The sequence below is a fragment of the Betta splendens genome, chromosome 2 (genome assembly GCF_900634795.4).
Source record: "Betta splendens chromosome 2, fBetSpl5.4, whole genome shotgun sequence".
Lineage (NCBI taxonomy): Eukaryota > Metazoa > Chordata > Actinopteri > Anabantiformes > Osphronemidae > Betta > Betta splendens.
Window position 1 is genome coordinate 9,777,640 of NC_040882.2, and position 14,585 is coordinate 9,792,224.

Below are 14,585 nucleotides of genomic sequence, written 5' to 3' on the forward strand. Positions count from 1 at the left end.
CTATGGCTGACAAGGACAGAGATCTGCTCACATGGTTTAAACCCGAAGCTTTCGGAAAACGAGTCAGGGATCGTGATTGTCGTTCATCTGAACTCACTGTTTTTCTTTTAGGTTCCGGACTGTTTTCTCTGCTTTGTTCAAGAGTTGAAGGTTCAGAGACGAGGTGCATTTTGTTCACCTTCCTGATTCCTTCATTGTTGCCAATGAGTAAAGAATGGAGTTTACCGGATAGGTCAGCAGTAGAGACTGAGCGGTAGTGCTCTTGGTTGAGGGATCCATGAACAGGTGTGTTAATAGTGTAGGTGTAACAGAAATCCTCACTGTCCACTGATGATTCCGTTGAGGTTTTTTTCATTGACTGTGGATGTTGATGTTCAGTAGGAAGATCTACAAGGCTCTGTCTGTATGGTGAACCTTTGTACCGAGCGTCTAGTCCTGTTGCCATATTTTTTCCATCAGTTTCAGGGGGGCAGGATGGTTCTTTACTTGACACCAAAACAAGGACCTTTTGCTTCCGCTTACCCTTGAGTGTTATTCGTCTCCTGGTTACAATTTGCCTGCCATCAGATTCATCCCCTTCAGATTCACCTTGACTGGAGACAGGTGGAATAGCAAGGAACAGGTCTTGCCCCTGTGAATCTGAACACTCAGACTCTGACTCTGACAGACTAAGACTCGCACTGGTGGGAGGCTTTGAGTCATCCTCATTCTCTGTAGAGCTTGACAGACGTAGTTTGCGTACAATGCGCACGTTCCCACTGTTTGTCTTGGTGAGTTCATTTGAGCCACATCTTTGTCCAGATCTACTTGGTTGTGGTTCCTTTCGAATTTCAATTGGGGTAATGTTTGAAAAGGTCTTATCCCCTGAGTGCAAAGCACACTTGTGTCCTTGATTGCCGCAGACACCAATCGGGTATGTCATACCCTGCTCACAAACGTCAATTTTGCCGAAGCTCAAGGCATTGGACTCAGAAGTGAGTGAGAAACAAACTCTTTTCAGTGTCAGCGAGATCTCCCATGGTTGAGTTACCTCTGCAATACCTCTTTGGAGCTGATCTTTGTTGGATCCAGCAGCAGTCCTTCCCCATCTATGTATCTGCTCCTTCAATTGCCCCATTTTTCTAAGTTGCTGGTCGAGGAGTGACTGCACAACTCTGACGGCTGCAGCATTATCTCTTTTGACTTGACTCAGGTGTCGCTGGGTTTCTCTGTGTTCCCGCTCAATTCTCTCAAGAAGGCGCCGCTCCCCTCTCTGTGCTTCAATCATTGCATTGTCCAGCTCACGATTCACCTCCTCCACTTCGGCCTGCTGTCGTTCCCTAAGACTCTGCAGTTCCTGTTCTGCTTGCTCCAGGCTGGAAAGGGCCTGGTTCACCCAGGGAGGGGTTGTAGTAGCAGACAGGGGTGTGAAGATGGACTGTCGTGGGGTAAAGGATAAAGGAGGCGAGGAGGTCACATCTCTCTGTCTTGGAGTGCTGAGTGTCAGCAGAGCCGATAAGCCAGGAAGGGCTCTTCTCTCTGAATGGGACCGCATTAACATGGCTCATGTACTTGAACAGTCCCACTCCAAAGAGATTTTACAGCTTTGTGGGTGTCTGTAAGGACAAAAGATGAGAACGGAGAACAAAAGAACAAAAGTTAGATAAACCAAATGGCAATGACAAAACATGTAAAAGCACAATGAATAAACATAATTAAAATGACCTATTATAATAGAATCGCATTATTGTATTGTGAAAATTCAAAGGCTCAGTTCCAGATTAAAAACTCAGTCCTGACCTATTTGACCTTTGTGTTCACTAAGGTGCTCCACACAACCCAGCAAGGACTTAAACTGGGACACAGGTTCCCTTTCGATGCAACTTCATCTGTTTAGCACAATATTCTGTTACCCATGAGACTTCAGAGTGCTCTCAGATAACCACTGCTGTGTTTCCCTCTCATTCAGATGACTGTGTGCAATCACTGATCACCGCAGCAATAACTGTCATTATTATTTGTCATTAAACTGGTAAAGCATATTTAAGCTACATCTTTATTTTGTCAGATATATGATTCATTTAGTCTAATGTAGGCAGCATCTAGCATTAGCACAGGTTTAACGATATCTAATCAGCATTTGTTATATAATTCTTGAGTTGTCATCGCAAGCCAAGATAAGGAAAAGGGATTTATGAGTCTTTGTATTGCAGGTTACCTTTCATCACAGAACATCAATGGTCTCAAATAGTTGCTTCCGAATGCAGCACAGACCCCCATTGTCACTTTTTGTTGAAACATCAGTGCATATTCACCCAAGGCACTGAAACTGATCCGTCTTTCACCACCAACCCAGGTATGCGAGACACTGTCAGGAGAGGGTCACGTCTGGCTCTGGCCCCTAATTAAAAGCATTCTGGCCTAAATCGGCAGTTATGTAGTAGATATAAGTGTATTTGATAACTGTGCACACCTATCGAAACCCTTTATTCCTCCTGGAGCCAAACAAGCAGGTTTTTGCCATAATGAATGAGTGAGGTGTCAGTTAACCTCAGCATGTTCACAATAAAGTCCCCCTGGAAACATGTGACCTCTGCGTGTCAATGGATAAAATCAGTTTCCCATGTTGTGAAAAGAGGTTAGTGATGATATCTGCTGCTGGAGCACATTGTATGCTAATCAGGCCAGTTGACTTGGCACCAAAAAGAATTTAAAGCAGGTAGGAAATTGGAGGGAACCTGACCATAATTCTAACTGTACTTTACACAAACACATGTTTGTAGGTTTATGACAGATCAATCTGTTAGTCTGAATGAGGAAGAAGGTGGGTAATCTATCAGACACAAATCCCTGTCACTCTCCTGCAGCGAGGCCACTGGGACGTCTCATGTTACTCACTTTAATGTTGAATGAGAGGCGCAAGTTGCTAAGTTACCGGACAGCCTTCGATTGGGGAACCGAGACGAGAGACAAAATGATACCATTCATAATTGAGGGTATTTTGCAGCATGTTCAGGAGCATTCCAGCGTATCGAAACTACACAATGAACTCGTTTAAGGGAAGAAACTGAGCATCGATCTTAAAAAGACCACTTTGAAATGTTTAATGAAACACGCCTCTGCATCTCACGGCTGCAAAATACTACAGCAAAAAATACAATACAAAATTACTACAAAATAGTACAATGCAAAACAAACAGCTGCCAAAATATAATTATGACAAAAGAAATTATGTCAACGTACATAAAATGCATTGAAAAACTGTTACGTAAAGACATCCTACCTGGATTAAAGGTGAGTGCTTCTCCCTCCAGTGCCGTCCATTCTGTCCTCAAGTCCTTCCTCCCACCACCTCCTCCTGTGTCTGTCACTCCCTCCTCTCGCCCCTCTTCCGTCCCTCCTTCTTTCATTGCATTCCTCACAGGTTGCTCTCAGTCTAATTTGACACAGGGCTGAATGTATTGATTTTAGTTCTGCATGCACAGAAACAAAATCCTCAGTAATCCCTTAACACTCTAACGCAGTTAGTCTATCACAGTAAAAATGTTATACAGTGCAATGAGTTTACTAGTTTGACATTTTCAAAACAAGGTCATTAAACTTAATTTTTAAATTACATTGACTTAAAAGACATGTCTAATACAAGGCAACCGAACCTTTGTTTCTAAGCAGAAAAAAGTCTATTTAAACTTGCTAAAAGGATTATCAACATTTACGTGTATCAAAATAAAACCGACACTTAATTCCCCAGATCCATTTTATTTACATCAACGATTCAATTTTTGACCACTAGATGTCAGCAAATGCAAAGCATCAAAAGAAGGGGCAACCTGCACAGGTGGCGTGTTAGCGGGGATGTACCAATTAACACGAGAGATAGACGATATGATAAAGTAAACAGATATAACAGTAGAATCTATTTCATTTATTTAGTGTTCTGAAACAGTGTTGAGCAGCACAAAATATAACTGTAATAGACGTCCCCGAACAGGAAAACTGAGCTTGAAACCCTGAAAGCTTTATTTCACAGCCACATGCTGCAGACATGTGTCAATGAAAATTAATAGGTGGACAAATTCTTTAAAGGTAAGTAAAATTGCATAAAGCCACTTAAACGAGTTCATTTCCCACAGAATAATCACATATTGCAGATGGCTGATTTGACTGTAGGTAGTGTTCTGTCAGCTGCGGTTCAGAAGGATTCTGTCTGCAGTCTGTTCCAGGTTTACACAGGACACTCACAGCAGATTTTGGTCCCAATTAGAGACTCACACATATTTACCTTCATATGTTTGCTTGTGTAATTCCAACCAAGAATTACACAAGCAAGTGAGGGAGACGCTGGTCAGGCAGAAAGCACGGAAAAAGAAAGAGAGACATAATAAAGTATAAAGTTGAAGACGTGATGCTTGATACATAGAAGCTCCTGGATAGTCTGTGTTTCTCCTCTAAAGGCCTGTCAACCACCCATCAAGTCATTGTTTGGCATCTACTGTAAAAGCCTTGAAGCAGCCTGGACACAGATGGGTCCTGAGCCATCAGTGTTGCATGGACGTGGTCCTACAGGCTGCCTGGCTGGTGTTATGACTGATTACTTCTATCTTCCGCTCTGTCAGGAGAGATGGAAAATTATACGGGCCTAAGGTGGCGCTCTGTTATTGATATCACTGTTAAAACTCTCCAATCCAGCTGCTTGCCTCGCCTGCAATTAAATCTGCGCGCCGCTTCCAGCCGCTGCATGTGGCAGAGAGTAATGGGCCCAATAGTTACTGTAACAAAACAATAATGTGATTCAGCGTGGCAGCATAACAACCAGCGTTATATATATATATATATATCAGTGCAATATATGACAGGGAAGTTAATGGGTTATTATTACCACTCCCAAACAAATGGCGCATGCACAGCGGACTTGTTGCAGACAAACAATTAGAAAGAAGTGGGTGGGCTTTTTAAAGATGGAATTAGAAAGGCGATCAAAGAACGTCACATTGCTCTCTTCTCGTCTGCTTTGCATACAGCAGGCAATATTAGGCGATGAATATGGTAATGGTCCTCATTCTAGTGGGACTATCTCCTTTCAGAGGGGAAGATCTGGTTCTGCTGTTAGATTCGATTAATTCCTCTTCATGCCACTCCTCATTTTTGTGTCCCCCTCCACTCCCACTCCCACCCCCCTCCACCCCTTCCTCTCTAACACTTTCAGGCCTATGATATTAGAAGAACAATCGCAGAAACAAAACGAGCTGGAACAACCAAGATGGGAACAGATGGCACGTAATTGCCTGGTGGAGGAAGCCAGGGAGTCAATTTTTACCCGTCCTGGGGGAGTTGCAGTTGCAAGAAGAAGAAGGGGGGAAAAAGAAGTGCAGGTGCATTTGTTTCTGATCAGATATGGCCTAGAGGAGGCATCTGAAAAATATTCATCACACTCATATTAGCAAGAGAAATTTAACAAAAGTGTTAAAACCTGGGCTGCAATGGTGAGTTTTCATCAGGGCAAAGAGGGAAGATATGTAGCTGAGTCAACAGGAGCAGATGCATCACTAATTAATATCACACCAAAGTGTTGCAAAAACTGTAAAACTTTCAGATGGACGCAGTCTGTCTTAGAATTTTTTTAGGATGGTTGTGATGAAGTAACACTATAAGTAATGAGCTATAAAAACCGACAGATATTTCAACAAAGTACAAATATAAAAACGTAGAATCATCTTATAGATTAATATATCTTGAAATAAAAAATTAAAAACTATAAACATTTCATTTCATGACCAGTTTTTCCAAATCTGCATAGCTTATTATTAAATAAAATTTTTAGCATGCTGTGAACAAAATTATAAACCTGTCGCATCAGGAAGATTACTTGTTTTGATACGTCCAAATCAAATCTTAGTTTAGCATGTTAGCATGCTAACATCGCGTAATTAGCAGTAAACACGCTACTTTTTTGACTTTGTATTTATCTACAAAATCCAATGTAAAGGTTTCCCCTTTAGAAGGAGCTACTTCCTAGAGTACACCCTAATTTACTGAAGCCTTTTTAACCCCAGACACAGCTACCGTAAGCTAGCTGAGCTCAGTGGGCATCAATTAAGCTAGCGGTTTTCAGCGCATTGGATTTGATTAGCAAGAACACAAAGCTGCATCTTCCCAAATGTTCCATTGAAAGCTGATCAAACCAAACTCCAGATGATGTCAAATTTCACTGGTAATTAAGCTTTTATTCCCTTACGCTCACAATGTTAACTTCTTCAGGCGGATGCAAATCGTGCATAAATTTATAGCACAGGGTCAAAACTGTCATGAGTACAAAGCTGGATAACGCCATTTGTCTGCACCCACTTCATCCTTGGACATGAATCAGTCGCATACTGTACTGAGATAAATTCCTTTTTCTTGGTCCTCTAAGCTCTGACCACATCTGTTCAATTACCAGCATGGAAAGTGCATTACCATTGGCTTTGTTGTCGGAGATGCTTGATTTTCTTAGTAAAAAGCAGATGAATTTATAATGTTGTGATCCCCTCTGTTGTGAATCTCTTCAGCAGACCGAGGCCTGGGATCAGAATAAGCATTTTGATGAGCTATAGGCCGTCTCTTCTTTTACAATCCCAAACTTGCGCTGCCTGCCCAATATCAAACTAATAAATTACAGCCCCCGTCTCCCACATAACTCACTGATAAATAAAAAAAGGGTCTGCCATAGTGTGCAGCTGTGACCCAGGGTTACCTAGCAACAGGTCATGCCCAGACGTGATGCACAAGGTAGAGATCCACCTCTAAGGAGCAGGAAAGGAGGGAGGGATGGAGGTGGAGGAGATGGAGGAGCAATGGGGGAGGGAGGGAGAGACCGGGTCTCATCCTCACTCTCTATGACCCTTGACAGATAGAAAACGCACTCAGAGGAAACGGCGTTTGATTGACAGGGATATTTGAGGAACCTGAGACTCCTTGGTTTCTCCATTACTGTTTTCAGGCTGGACACTGCGCGGCTTTATTTCAGCTACTAGTCGTAAAACAAATGAAGGGAGTTCGACGAAAAAGCGATTGAGTCACAAACGTCGGAGTAATGAACCTTTTCATCAGCTGAAGTGTATGAGAAGAGACTTTGAATTCATTTGTACCTTGTACGTTCACATTTGAGACCTGGCATCACAGAACAATCAGATTTACTTATTAATTCCCTCTGAAGATAAGTCCCCTCGTCTCTTTCCTTCCGCAGACATGCATTAACAAACCGAGCGAACACATTTGCCACACAATCAGCTTTCCAACCTGAGCGCCCAGAGAATTGCCTGATGAAAACCTTAATTGACAGGCCTGAAGAGATTGAGCAATAGCACGGGAGACGCACATCCACAGCGGTGTACGACGCCTCTGCCAGAACAGCGCGGCATGAAAATGAGAGCGTTCAGTCCGTGCCGCCCTCGGCCCCTCTCCTCCACCCTCCCTCTGTTGCCTGTGCGACAAACCCTCAAGGGGACTCTGCAGCTGTGTGGGGTTAGCACATGGTCGAGTTAGGGGCCACACACACACACACACACACACACACACACACACACACACACACACACACACACACACACACACACACACACACACACACTGAAAAACATAGCTTACGGTCTTTGTAAATATGGAATATTTATGCTGCGTATAAATTGTGCTTCATTAACATGTTTTCTTGGGAGGATATTCAAACTTCTGAATCGCTCATTCTTGTCAAATACCAGAATATTTTTAAACACCGCTTTAAGTATTTTTACTTTATCAATCAATTACATAACTGTGATGAATCTTGTAGGAAACATAGAGATAATTAATTAACTTGTTCTTTTATTCTGCTTCTGCTGAATTCAGATGGATGAACCGAACGGAACCAAGGACCAGGAGCCTTTGTAGGTCACGATCATGTGACGTGATCGAGCAAAACAAGATGATAATGTAATGGAAAGCTTCACTTTCCCCGTGAGGCATTTCAGACCTGGTGGCTCTGATGTCACCGACTCCTGTTACACTTCACTTTTAGTAATTAGTAAAGGAGCTCTGTGCTCAACCTTAGTTTAACAGTAAGACCTTTTCAGCGACCAAGGAGTCAAAACAATACCGTACCTAAAGGGAATCAATATCTATCGTGAGACTTGAAGACAAAAATAGACACAATGTCATCTTGGTTTTAGCTTGGATGTAAACACTGCTAACGTCTGTGCAGTGTCTGCAATGTGAGATATTTTGGACTCCATAGCAAACTGGCACCAAGGATGGCGGCACCAATAGGTCAGTTGTTACTGACCTATTCAGCCTGGAAGTTTTTACCATGTATTGATGTGCTGCAACATTTAGGAGATTTTTCTGAAGTTTATTTCTAGGGGCAGTATTTATATTTGTATTGTTTTGACACCTATCAAACTTTTGGCTCATGATAATTAGCCGGAGGGCACAAACTAAATGGCGAATCACCTCATACATGTCAGGGGGAAAGATCTGTAATCGAGCTTGACCTCTCGAATCATGTCGAATGTGTGACGGAAGAACAAGGAGCGGAGGGAAACTATAAAGTCTTCAGCCTGAGATGCTGAACTCGTTTGAGGCGTTCGCGTTCCCTGTTTGCTCAGAAAACAGCATTAGCATTAGGCAGTGAGTGACAGGATCCTCATGCGTTTAATGGACGCGTACGCGAGGCGATGGTGTAATTTACGCGCTAACAAACGCGACGTACGCTATCAGAGGCCGGTGTGAGTAAAATGGGCATCCATCACAGATGCTAACTGCGCTGATTAAAAATACATAATCTGCAAGCGTCCCCCTGATACCGCTGTCAAGCCATTTTGGGTCTAATTGCAATTGGTCTTCGTTATGATCAAAGGCAAGTCACACCTGCGCGCCTTTAGCTTTCGTTTCGCTGATTACACTTTCAAATTTCATCAGCGTCAACTTGAGGGATATGAAATCCCGAGGTAAACCTGTTTACTATAGTGGTCACTCCCGGTTTCCTCCCGGACTCGCACCTTGTTTTTCTGCCCTCCCCTTGAAGTGTTTCATCAAGCAAAGAGGGAAAAGGGGGTTAAAGACAGAGCAGCAGGCGCTCACAGTCCCGACGCACAGCACGGAGCAGGCAAACGGCTTCTCCTCAGCATCCTCACCTCACCCACCACCTGTATCTCTCGGGGTGCGAGTGAGTGACAAAGCATCGAGAGGAAGAGGACCAAGCCTTCACTCACAAGTCTTTGCACCCAGCGCTCACCCAATTTACACCTCTCCCTTTCCTGCAAACCCCACCCAGGGTCCCCTGGTGACAGCACCATGCTAACCGTCAACTCCCTGCCGGCACGGCCGTGTGTGTGTGTGTGTGTGTGTGTGTGTGTGTGTGTGTGTGTGTGTGTGTGTGTGTGTGTGTGTGTGTGTGTGTGTGTGTGTGTGTGTGTGTGTGTGCGCGCCTCAGAGGCGGAGGGAGTGTGTGAATGTGCAAAAAGGAGTGGAAGAAAGCAGAATAGCATGTGTAGCATCCTTGTGGGAAGCAGCTTTAGAGCTTCAGGCTGGGTGTGTATATATATGTACATATATAATTTTTTTTTAAAGAAAGGTTGTTTTGTTCAGTCCGCTCTTCTTCCAGGGACAAGGGCAAAATAAGAGCTTTGAGGTGACGGTTACAGAGTGATAATAGATGAGGTTAATATTAGGGTATAAATGACAGATCCTGTAAAGGAGGGTTCAGTGTTCAGTCTTCTGGTTTCTATTTTGCCTGTTGCCTGTTTGCCTGCTGTGAATTTGCTCGTCCCCAGCCTCTCGTCCAAACGGTGCAAACATCAGCCTCTCGCACTTGCTCCTTTTCAGTGTCAGCTGTGGTAAAACAAAAGCTAAAAATACTGGATTACAGTTGTGCAAACGTGCTTGACTGGAGTTCAGGCGGAAAGATTCATCCATCATTAGGTTTAGTACAAATACTGTAGTTGAACAGTTTTCAGGTATAATTTAGTTTCATTCACACATAAATTAGAGGGTAACAGCTGTGATTAGTGGACAAATGTGAGATGTGAGGGTTTAAAGAAAGGTTCTGCTACTGTATGTGACTTCCATCACTTTCTTGGAGTAGCTGCAGTGTTTTGCCTGGTTGCCTGCCGCGACCTTGTATCGAATCACTCCAATGCGAACAGCGCAAGCATTTGTTGTTAGAGGAGGCACCTGTAGTGAATAACCTGGTGTTTGTGATGTAGTTTTGGCCAAAAACGCTGCTTCCTTAATACTGCGTGACACACGCAACGGCCTTGTGGTTTCACAGTAACTGTACAGTAGCTGATTGTGCTAAGAGGCATTAAAGAGCAACAGCTTGAGGTGAGCTTGGAGGGAAAATAATGCAGAACTCAGGACGCGGAGCGAGCTGAACCCAGACCAGAACCGCCACTACGTGAAGACGGGCAGCTTGTTCGCGCCTGCTGACGACTGGTGAGTCTTTCTGCAGAGTCTCTCTTCCACGGTGGGGATGTAAAACGAGGCCGAGCAGGCCTTCACCGCGAACGCCACACCCTGCCAGGGACACGGCGCCAGCTACCGGACCATTGGCTCCGGAAAGTTCCATCCTCATTTTCCCCCTAAAATGTAATTACTTTGGACGGGGCCGTGCATCCTGTCAGTCACAACCCAGCTGAGCAAAGAGACAACCCATAGAGGGGCACAGCTGTGGCCGCTGCACCCGAATTAAAGCTCCGCGTTAGTGTGCGCTCACTAAAACCAGCGTCCGATTGTGTCGTGCACAGAGTTGCGGTGGAGGATGCCGTTCGCTTTGGAATCCGCTGCCACGGGACGAATGCGCAGACTCACGCTAAAGCTGCTGCCCCCCGAGCCGAAGCCCAGCTTCAGGTACGGAGTAAGGGGGCTGAGAAATCATAAAACCAAACCCACCGACAGGGTGTGGAATGATGTACCTAATGTACGCGAGACCTGTTTAAACATCTTGACAGGATTAGAGTGGAGTTAAACTGCTTTGCGGGCGCAGTTAATTGAAGCGGATGAGGTTTTTAATAAAGCGTGCAGTGTTAGCAGCTGACAAATAGCTCGGCTGACACACAGGGGAAATTGCATTTAATGGCATCAGGTATGTGCTTTGCTGGAGCTTATCGCATTACACTGGTGGGTGCACACACACACACACACACACCCGCACGCACACACACATGAAGGTACGCGCCATCTCCGTTAATGTGTGTGTGTGTGTGTGTGTGTGTGTAAATACACACACACATGCGCATTAATTTACGCTTACCTGAGCCAGTCGAGGTGTTTTCCCCCATGAACACCAATTATGGTTCAGTAGGATGCCTCATGTGGAGCAGATAGGTGGACAAGCACATACTGTACACTGCATGTAGGCTGGGCCATAGATGAACACATTACACTCACAACTGGGTCATTTCTGGTCAGTTTAGACTTGTGAGCATATTTGAAGGTTGGGTATAGACTATTTACTGGTTCTTACGGGACTCTTTAGGAGCGTTGAGGGTCTTTGTGACTCTGTTTATGGTTCTGGAGTTGCATGCTCCTCTACGTTGATGCTAAAGCACTGAATCATATGAACCATCTGAAATTAGAGATCAAGAATGTTTTATTTGCCTAAAGTAGAAAAAGGACACTGCGTCAAATCTTTTCTCCCTTCGCCATTTAAGAGCTTGTGTTTCAGTTTCTTGCCGAAAATGTTGTTTCTGGATCCACAAAGGCAAGAAACTGTCACAAAGGACAACGGGACAACATGAATTATTTCAAGTGATATGTCGGGAGACCACTGCATAGATGCCCTTTAGGAGTTGTCACTTTGATATCTCACCCAGTGGTGCACACACATGCACACAAACGCACACAGCACTCACCACGTGAGCCTGTAAGAAATCCCTCATAGAGGAGGACAATTAGACCGCCTCGTTTTTCCCCTAATATCAATCACGCAGCTCATGAATAAAGACAGTTTAGTCCTCACGATTGCATACAATTGCATCTGCCCTTTGAGCTCCCGCTCCCGATTTGCGAGCGATGCCTCTCGGGTATATGGCGCTCTCATCACCGCGACTCAGTGTGAGCCACCGCAGTCAATAATAGGAGACAAAACAGAGGCGGCAAGGGCTTGGTTTCAGACTAGATCAGATCCTCCGGACGCGTGTCACTCTTCATTAGGGAGGCGGGGGTAGCAGGGGACGCCCTTAAGGTGAGGATGGCCACAGAGTGGAGGGGTTGAGAGGGGGTGGGGGGGGGGGGGGGGGTGGGGGGGGGGGGGGGGTGGGGGGGGGGGGGGGGGGGGGGGGGGGGGGGGGGGGGGGGGGGGCGGCAGCTGTGGAACAATGACAGAATCTGTGTCCAAAGGCGCCTCAGGCCAAACACCAGCTCTCCTCCACACTGAACCGATCTCTCGCCTCTAGATCCAGCGAGCAGGGAGGAAAAAGAGACAGAAATAGACCAGTCGCGCTCGGTGGACGCTCTGTGCAGACGCGCTGTAGTCCAGACTTGGGCTGACGTTGATGTAACACATCACATCAATGTGTCTAATGTCATATTCATGGAACTGTGATTGGTTTACCTCAGGCATGGGTGGTTCCCTTTACAGCACAGCAGCTTGGATAATGTCAGGTATAAATCTTTTATAGCCTCCATTAAATTAAGCACTTTGATTCACTTATTATTAATTTATACTGATTGCTGCAATGTTGGGCCAGGGCCCTTACTAAACGATATCTCTCCCTGGGGTTGCCATTTAGAGAGGCAGCACTCTCTTCACATGTCGGGATACGCTCGTCTTCGTACGGTCATTTTTCCCTTGTTGATGAGCATATGGCTGATGTTACTATAAGCTCTCCTGTTACTGTATATGGCGCTATTGTTTTAAATAGCATTACCAGGGACAGCATTTAGGCTAAAACACATGTGTCCCGTTGTGGTACACGAGGGTCTCAGCTCTGCCTGTTCTCCATCTCTCCTTGCCCACCGACTGCTGATTACCTGCATCAGTCAGAAGCTGCAGTAGTCTAAAGCAAGCAGACAGGACTAATTTTAATTTTATATGACATTACGTTACCTGCAGTGGTTTTCTTTGGATGCCCTGACTGGACACAGGCTGAACTCCCAGATAGCTGCAGTTTAGTTCAGGTGTCCACCCTTTAAATCTTTGTGCCCAGTGGGAGATGTCGTAGTGGCCAGAGAGTCTGAGGACATAACCAGTGGGAGTTGCAGGTGAGTGGTTTTCCTCCCCCAGCTGCTTGTATGCACCGTAACACTAACACATGACAGACAGCGAGTGGTCACAAACAGACTACAAACAGAAAACAGGGTTTTGAGATTTTTTTACCCTCTTATTCAGTGTCACACTGACACCGTCGCAGCCGATGTTTGAGCAACCTATACGTTTTAATCATTAGCAATACATCAAACTAATAACCTTGTCTAAAAGAGGACAATGGGCGCTGCCACGGAGGCCGCGGCTCTCTGCTGCCACACGTAGATGGCACACACTCGCCTTATTAGCCAGGTCAAACATAATCAGTGATAGACACGGCAGGGCTGCTTAATTATGGCTGGCAGCTGGCAGCGGGGGCCTTCCTTCAGGGGCCAGGTTATGCCCATGCATGAGCCCCCTCTCCGGCGGCCCCCTCCACCACCACCCACCAACACGGGCCCAAATGAAGAATAAATCTAGGCTCCCCTTTTGTTTGGAGTGAAGCGTGTGGCAGCCCCTTCATTTAAAGCAAGAATAAAAATGTGGACAGAATTTGAGATTAATAGAGGGGAATGGGGCATTAAATTAGAGTAATTGTGGGGTAACAGTGATGCCTGTGTGTGTGTGTGTGTGTGTGTGTGTGTGTGTGTGTGTGTGTGTGTGTGTGTGTGTGTGTGTGTGTGTGTGTGTGTGTGTGTGTGTGTGTGTGTGTGTGTGTGTGTGCGTGTGTGGCTAATAGGAAGAATCGTACAGCAAGAACGGATCCTTCACTCAGGACAAACCAACAAAGCACACCAGCTATTAGAGGGCTCCGATTTTTCAATTTCATAACACGGCGAGGCTGACAGCTTGTTTGCTGCACTTTATATGACACAACAGATGTATTCACACAGCGGCTTCCTCCCAACTAGGCCGAACGCATCCCGAAAAGGCACCTAAGTTCCTGTCACAAACAGCTTGTAAATCTGCACTTAAATGAGAGCAAGCGAGAGCCCGACTCCTGCGAGTCCGCCTGCCTGCTGCGTCACCGAAGACACACGGCTTCATGAAGTTTGTGGAGGACAGAAGCAGCCGCAGACTGACAGACTGAGTGATTATATTCTTTCTGCACCTAAATGCTGCTGCGGACAAAACGGTCCACTCGGTGCATCTGCACGCAACACAAAACAGCTGCGCGCACTGTGTGTGTGTGTGTGTGTGTGTGTGTGTGTGTGTGTGTGTGTGTGTGTGTGTGTGTGTGTGTGTGTGTGTGTGTGTGTGTGTGTGTGTGTGTGTGTGTGTGTGTGTGTGTGTGCGTGCGTGTGTGTGTGTGTGATTGAGAGATGGAAAAGAGGCAGCGCTTGCTTGAAGCCGCAAGCAGTTGTGCACTCTGATCTCCCAAGGCTGTCTGTCTATGCACATGCAGAGC